Source organism: Zingiber officinale, chromosome 9B, assembly GCF_018446385.1.
Source record: "Zingiber officinale cultivar Zhangliang chromosome 9B, Zo_v1.1, whole genome shotgun sequence".
NCBI lineage: Eukaryota > Viridiplantae > Streptophyta > Magnoliopsida > Zingiberales > Zingiberaceae > Zingiber > Zingiber officinale.
This window is the reverse complement of record NC_056003.1, coordinates 33,433,718-33,442,504: the sequence shown is the minus strand read 5'-3', so window position 1 is coordinate 33,442,504 and position 8,787 is coordinate 33,433,718. Positions and strand designations below refer to the sequence as shown.

The following is an 8,787-nucleotide window of genomic DNA, read 5'->3' as shown; positions in this document are numbered from 1 at the left end:
TCTTCAGGACTGCTGGTAGTCACATACGACTCGAACCTCTAGCTGTTGGTCCTTGTCCTGACTGGTGCCGACTACGTGTGCTAAGAACCCCGTACATCCCGAATCCATCAACCTCGTGCCTTCATAGCCGAGAGAAACTTCTTGGCCTTTCTCCGGGTTCTCCGACGACCAACTATGCTTCCGCCTTGTTGGAATATGACTTTCGCTTACGACACTCGATGGAGGCACCGTATTTGATCAAGAAGTCCATCCCAAGATGCGTCGTAGTCGGTCATATTAATCACTATCGATCGCAAAAACTCTGCTCGCTATAGTGAAGACCGCCTCGAGCCAAGGCAGACGCCATGATTTCTCCCGAGTAACGTCGTAACGCTCTATGAGTACCTCCGAGGTCGCTAACTTCTCAAGAAATGCCCCGGATATGTATGAATGGGTTGCCCCAAGATCGAATAAGACAGGTTGTACTTTGTAAAATACTAATCGACTTGAACAACTGCTGAGGCATTTCTTTGTGTCCTCTCCGGTGAGTGAGTAGATCCTCGCATTGGTCGGGGCTTCTAATATGCCCTGGCCGATATGTGGACCATCTAAAGCGACCTGCATCTGATGTAATTGTGGCCTCCATACTGAATCGGTTGTGGCCGAGGAAGACCGGTCTTGTTTGAACACTGCTTGGCCTTGTCCGCATTCACAGCATCCTCGTGTGCCCTTACGACAAACCTCGGGATGGAATTTCCCATAAATAGCACACTTTGGATAACCGGGTCGCTTGCTGGTGGCCCTCCTTTGGGTAACTCCCTTCCCTTTCCAGTTAGAGCCATGGGAGCTGTGGCCCTGCTGTTTCTGAGTGCCTGAGCCTTCTTGACCTTTAGCTTCTGAGAGGACTTGTTTCTACTGCTTGATGCTATTCTGGTAATGCTCAGTGATTAGAGCACTGCTCACTAATTCTTCTATGGTTTGTGGCCTATGAACGCCACCAGCCACGTTCATTGCTATTTCCGGCCTCAGCATCTTGAGCATCAACCGGATTCGTTCCCTTTCTGTGCTGACTAATTCAGGGCATAGACGAGCCAACCTGTTGAATTTCTTCACGGCTTCCTCAACTGATAGGTTGCCCTGACGAAACTCAGTGAACTCGTCGTAGTGACGGTTGGTGACCCGCATGTGAAAGAACTCCTCAAAGAATTCCTTCTCGAAGTCAGCCTATGTCATCTGGTTCATTGGGCGCTTCGCTCTGATTCTCTCCCACCGCATACGTGCATTTCCTGTCAGACAGAAGGAGGCGCACTTCACCTTCTCATGTTCTGGCCAGTCCAGAAGCTCCATCATACTTTCCAGTGTTTTGAACCATGCCTGAGCATCCCATGGTTCATTGCTGCCTGAGAAATTCTCTGGCTTGACTCTCTGCCACTGGATCAGATAGGCTTCTCTCTGCGTTCCTCCTGCTGGGGCTACTGGTGCCGTAGGCTAGACTGGTGGAACCTCTAAGACCACTGGTGTCGCTAAGTTAGGCTCCGGGGTGACAGTGGGAGTGTTCTGCTGACTAGTCTTTAAGGTGGTTATTTCCTGTTGCTGTTCAGCTAGCTACTGATGTAACTGAGCCACTAGTGCTGTAAGGTCTGGGGGAGGCACTGAACTGCCTGCCTCATGCTAGGGCTCAGTGGATGGTGCCCTTCTAGCTGGACGTCCTCGTGTCATTTCTAAAGACATGCAGGACATACATGACTAACACAAACATAATAGAGAAACTATTGTTATCATGTTAACTACTATCATAAACAAGCATGCTTTAGTTATCTATAACAGAAAAGCAATAAATATACCAAGTGAGAGGTATTCTTACTTGGAAGCTGCAGGTACAATGCTGATGTGTGTGTAATAAGTATGAAAACTGCTCTGATACCACTCTGTAACGACCTGCCTTCTACTGACTAGGCTGTGAGGCCGATCGCTACATTATGCTATGCTAAATTACTATTGCGGAAATCTGGAATGATTAAAATTTTACTAAACTGATTACTGTAAAATCTGAACTTAATATTCTAGGTGTACCTAGGAGTTGTACACATGCTAGGGAAGATAATCTATGCCTCTCGGATGTCCTGTGTAATCGGCATTTCAATCGATCCATGAATCGATTTGTCGGATCGATCCAAGGATCGATCCGACTGATATTGCACGGAGAACTCGGATCGGTCGATCGACCGATCCATAAACTATATTGCTTCAGTATGCGGTGGATCGGCCCACCGACCGATCCAGAGTACACCGATCGGCCGGCTTGACCGATCGGTGGCTCACCGATCGGTGGACCGATCGGTGAGCTTCTCGTCGATCCGGATCGACCTACCGACCGATCCATAACAGACGCTAACTCTCTGTTCGCGATTGGTGCTCCCCAGCTTCTGATCGATCTGTAGATCGATCTGGGTTTCTGATTTCGAATCAGAACCCCTGATTTCAGCACTATTTCGTGCCCAACTCATACACATCAAGACTATAGCAGCTAGAAACATTTTTAACATGTATTAGCTAACATTTTAAACATGATATCACGCATGGTTCACTAATTCATGGCATGCAAATGTACTATGTGTAGAATAATAAGGTTCTAACAGTTAACTAATTTTGCTGAAAGTTCTAATGCATAAATAAAGCTGGTTAGATCCCTAAGATCTTTTATTCCAAGTTCCTTCCACACACATCTTCTTCGCATTGTCCTCCAGCCTCCGCTAGTCCATTTTCCCTTTACCTTTATCTGCAGTATAAGGAAAAAGTATCTGTAAGCTTAAAGCTTAGTAAGAAACTAGCTACCTCACAAAACATGCACACGATGCAATTTATGTTTTGAAAACATGCTATTTGAAATACGTACTGAACATAGATGAGCATGACATAGCAAAGTTACTAAGCACAAATACTGAAACATAGCATGCATATCAAAATCTAAGCATGGAGCTAACTCATGGTATCAATCAGGAAGAATTAAACTGAAACTGAAACTGAACTAAACTAAGCTGATACTGAATTAAATCTTGATCACATAGGTGACTGAGAGTTTTGAAAACTGTATACATAAGTAGATTAAAATAATAATCATGCTGCTGAGGGCCCTGACAACTGTACGTGCTGTGCGCGCACCCCTAGCTAGACCCGGGATTGCAAGTTCCAAATCTAGTAGGGTTTACTAGGTTATCTGAACCTAGGGACGACTGTGGGAGTCCAACCCAATGGATATCTGATCCTGTACAGTGCCACTGCTGAAAATAAAATACTGAATAGTTGTACTGTTTTATTTAGCCGTTTCTAGGTTATCTGAACATAGAGCTAGGTTGTCTGAACCTAGAGGCGACTGTGGGAGCCCACCCATTGGACATCTAGTCCCATGAAAGCTGTAATAAAGCTAATTAACTGGATCAATACGTCTATACGGCATTTGACTGAGCTGAACAAATGCCCACTGAATCAAAAGTTGTCCTAATCTTTTTATCGAGCATTTGGTGTGCTCTAACTCTCCTCTCTAGTAGGGAGACCACCTCTAGGCACCCGACAACGTCTAACACCTCAAACTAAAGAGGGCAAACGCGTCCGGCCCATCTAGAGGTGCTCGACTAATCCCTAAAGCTGCGAAGAGGTTAAATACACCCTAGATGTCGACAAAAATCCGAGTATAACTAATCTAAAAACATGCATTCAAACGGAAGCTACTTATACTGCAGGTGAGGGGTTTCTTACCTCCTGTTAGGATTTTCTTACGATTCTAATCGCTGAATTTCTGGAGAAGACGATCCCTTCGACGATCTTCTCGCGTCTATGCGTTCCTCTCGCAGAGGGGAGCGTCCTCGTGTCGAAGTCGTCGCCGGAAAGTGCTCTCGGAGCCCTTGGGACGGAACCCTCGCTTGCTCTTGTGGTTGGCGCCGAGAGGAGGAAGAAAAGGGAGAGGGTCGGCGGAAACTAGGGTGAGGAGGAGCAAGTCACGTTCAAAGAGAAAACCCCATAACTCTTCACCCATTAATTCCCTATTTATATTAAGTGGGTATTTCGGCCCAACTTAAACTTAAATATAAATGTTTCCCTTTCCTTTCAGCACGGCTCTGCTGGGTTCAACTGGTTACTAGAATTACCCGTAAACCATAGGTCTCGGGTTCAATTCCCGCTTAGGTCGTTTTCGTTTTCTATTTGTTTTTGCTACTTCCGCTACTCTAAAAATTCTATAAAAAAATATCCTAAAATTCCAGAAAAATCATAGAATATTTCTAAAATAGTTTTGAGAATTCTCGGGCCGTTACACAGCTCCAATTCACAAAATAGCTCGTCTAGTTTTAACTTTGAATGGTTTCTCGAAACTTCGTGGTTCTCAAGTTAATGTCCGATCATGTGTAGACCGTTGAGGATATCCTTGATCCTCTCATGTAGTTGACTTGCGGCTTCTTTGTCCTACATTTTGATATTAAATAAAGAATTTAATAGGAGATCATGTTTCGTTACCCTTGAGTCAGTCGTTCCCTCATGTAGTTCGACCAATTTATCCCATAATTCCTTTGTGTTGTTGAATGGCTCGACTCGGTTTAGCTCTTTCTTGGTTAGCCCACATTGCAAAGTGTTCAGTGCCTTATGTTAAGTCTGGGCCTTCTTCTTCATCTCCGAGTTTCAATCTTCGAGGTCTAGTGAATTTTCGGATGCATTGTCCACTGGAGCTGTGTATCCTCGTCGTATACAGAACCACTACTCGATGTTACTCTTCAAGTAGACCTCCATTCTCTTCTTCCAATACGAAAAATCATTTTCATTGAAGAGGAGAGGGTGAGCGGTACTGTATCCTTCGAGTTGAGCCATTTGAATTATATTGCAAAAAATATGAAAAAAAATATCTCAAGACTAGGTCTTGGATTAGTAGAGTTTAAAGTAAAAAAGAAATATCGATGACTCAAGTGTTGCTGCATCAACTTCGAGAACAAAATCGAATGAGAAAGAGTTATTTGAAGATGTAAATTTTACCAAGTCAAATAAAATATAAAAAACTAAAATCTAAAAAAATAGAACAATTTCCCTTGCCTTGATTGGTGGTTGCACCAATTTAGAGCTAACAAGGCTCTGATACCACTTGTTAGATCGTTACGCATGTGAGAATGGAGGTGAATCATGTGGTTTTGAAAACCTAACTTTTCTTTTGTTTTGAAAAATAAGTACGCAGCGGAAAAGACAAAAAGAAATAAGAAGCCTGACTTTTTCCCACTATGCTTGGCATGATTCAATATATGCCGAATGTGATCACCACATTTTTTTAAAAAAATTCTTCTAATTTCCATCTCTTGATAAGAGTACCAAGTGAATTGCCGCTAAAAATGAAAAAAATAATTGATCATATATTTACTTAATTGTATCAAATATAAAATTAATGGGATATACCTTAAACTCGGACCACCAGAGTTCTTTTGTGGGTCCTGGAGTGGTTGAATATGACATGGAGCCCCCTCTCCAATAGTTATTCACGATTTGATTAATTTCGCGAATAACACTTACAGAATTTTTAAACCTATCATAAAATTACAAATAAACAACGTTAAATAATTAAGAAGGTTGAAAAATTATAATATTTTTAATACTTACGAGTCTCCCAAAGGAACTATATACGGTCGAGTATCAATAATCTCAGCAGATGAGTGTCTGGTAGGTATCGGCGACAAGTGTTCGCGCAATCAAGTGTTCATGCCTCTATGGTATCCACACAAACGCATTCTTCCATTCATATCACGAACTCGTGACTTGGAAAAGAAATAACCTCGGTTGTGCTAGCAACCCCTCAAGGAAGTTTCAACCTAATCATCTTATAATTAGTTCTTAGGGCTAATACTAACAAAAAGTTAGTAACCGTATAACTTATGTAGGCGGAGTTAGGGAAGAGGCAAGAGAAAACTTGGGATCTTCTCTGAGTATGACTTTTCTATCTAGAACATAATGACAGGATTCAAGTCGCTGGTTCCAGGCATATCTATTTGCTTCTTTCTTTTCTGGGGCACTGCCATTCTTACACTTAATCAATTTAATTTCAGGTAAAATAGTAGGATGACATGTTAACCATTGTTTACAGTTTTGTGCTAGACTGAAGCACATGCACAGCTTTGATCCTCCATATTCTCATAACGATGTCAAGCCTGGAAATGTTCTCATAAGTCAGATCAAGGGACAACCTCCTGTTGCTATTTTAATGGATTTTGGAAGTACTTGCCCTGCAAGAAAAGAAATCCGATCTAGGTCAGAGGCTTTACAGCAGCAGGTATGTGTTAATTTTCTTCTAAGCATATTTACTTGTAGGAGTTATGCAAATTATATTTCGAAATATATTTGAATTATACCACTAATATCTCCAAGAAGCTAAGGAAGGACAAATATCAAAATATTAACTTTAAAAGCTACATTACCTTCTCTTCACGCCTTTGATTAGAAATTTGACAATTCTGATCCCGTAACTTGTTTAATGAACAAAGTGTTTGACATGTTATCGATCCACCTTTTTGGTATTCCGTGATAGGAATTAGGAATGGGCTTCTGAGCACTGATCATCGCCTTATCGAGCTCCTGAATTGTGGGACTGTCCAAGTCATGCTGATATTGATGAGAGGACGGATATTTGGTCTCTTGGATGTAGTTTATATGCTATAATGTGAGAATTCTTTGCTTTTGCTTATCATGTTCAGGTTACCAGTTATCTCATCATCATTGCCATCATCATCATCATAACTGAAGGGTTTCTTTGCGAGTTTTTATCTGTTTTCTCGAGAGAGGTTGACAGAATATTAGAACCTTGCACAAGGCAATATTTCACGTCGGCTCAAGGGAAATGAAACCAGATGCATACTATTTTCCTCTGCAAAAACCAACTATAAAAGTCTAAATTATTTACTGATGCGGCGATAAGAGGAGTCCATTTGTCACGGGTCAAATGATACGGTGTAAGTAAAATTCAAGACGGTCTCGGCCAAGGAGGCTGACTGACTATCCCGATCGGCAAAGGAGTGGCCGAGCGGATCATCCGGCCAGTAATTAGACGAAGGGACATCATGAGCCAGTCGGACGAATGAACAAATTCGTAACCGATTGTTTTGGTCGACGGGAAAGCGGGGCTACTCAGACCGCCCGTCCTACACAAGGAATGACATCACACAGGAGGGGCCGAGAAAACAAAAAAGAACACTCCGTCTATCATTAAATATGAAGAAGCCAAGACAAAGAAGAACACTCGATCTATCATTAATACATGGAAGTCAAGATAAAAGAGTCTTCCTCTGACAATTAACATCATTAAATAAGAGCAAATGAACGATCACTAAGCTAAGAAAGATATCAAAGAGAACGTCAGGTATGAGGAAATGCAAGATTCATCTATTATTCTGATTTTCGATTTCTCCCCCACCATTCGCTTCTAACTTGAGCGTCAGAGGGCCAGCGTCAGGGACCTCTTCTCTTGTTTTGATTTTGTTTTGCGGGAGGTCATCCCGTCAGGCGGTCACCCCATCCATAACTTAATTTCCAACTTCTCATATTCGGATAGAAACATTTACCTCTTTATGTCTTAATAGGTATGGATCATCAATATGCATGTGCTAAGCGAATCGGGAGGCAGCTTACAGTTAGCCATCATGAATGCACAAATAAAGTGGGCATCTACATCTGAACCCCCTTACCCGGATACTCTTCATCAGTTTGTAATATGGATGTTGCAGCCTCAAACGTTGCAAATTTGTTCTTAGTTCATATCATGTGTCGGTAATTCTCACGTACCTTTGATCTATCGGCAACCATTTTTTTGCAATCTTTCATAGATAATCTTCTATAAACACACTATGAGATGATGATATAGTGATCATATATCATCAAATTACATCGAATCACATTCCTCTCCGATCGAATCATCAAATGTTATCTCAAAAGTAAATCATTCGATCAATTATGATCCGATAATCCATCCATCACAATTGTCGATTTCCTTTTGAATCGACATTAATTCTTGATTATGATACCTACCTTATCGCTTAAAATTTATGTCATGAGTCGGCTTTCATGTCTCCATTTTAGCAAACCAAACATCACATCCCCCACCGAATAATCTAGCTACATCATAACGAATCACGTTTTAATTAGTGTTTATTAGATAATTAGCAATCCACCAACCTTTTTAATTAGTGTTTACTAGATAAGCAATCCATCAATTAATTCCACACCTTTTTACGTGCATTCTTCGTCACACCAAAAGTTTTTAACTTATTAAAAGTCAACTTGTCAAATATTTCTTTCTACAAATCAAAGACGATATCCTCCTTAATTTTTTTTATTTCAAAATTTAATATCATAAATTGACAAAGCACCTAACTTGATAATGATTTGCTTTTAAGAAATAGAGGGAATTTGTCTTTGCTTTTAAAGTGAATAAATTTAAATAACTTTTCCCAAATATTTTTATTTTTGTGGTTTTTTTAGTTTTTGTTTTGCTTTTTAAAATTTAAAACCACTTATATTCTAGGGAGTGTAAGAAATTAATGTTATAAGATATTCCAGTGTAAGCATTATGTTAAAATTGAATTGAACAAATCAAAAATTAAACAAATTTAAAAAATTTCAACCCAATGAATCGATCAAATTTTTCTATAAAATTGAATAAATTGAACTAATTAAATATCAGTTAATTTAATTTTTGATCGAATTAATTAAAATTTTAAAACTAAATTAATCAAATTTAAATTTTATTTAATTAATTACATTTTTAAATAAAAAATAATTAAATTAATA

At 40.2% G+C, this 8,787-nt stretch overlaps 1 pseudogene; it reads left to right on the top strand.

The window, feature by feature from the left end:
* The first annotated feature begins 5,958 nt into the window (after positions 1–5,958).
* On the top strand, positions 5,959–7,751 carry LOC122022922 (annotated as a pseudogene).
* The last annotated feature ends 1,036 nt before the right edge of the window (positions 7,752–8,787 follow it).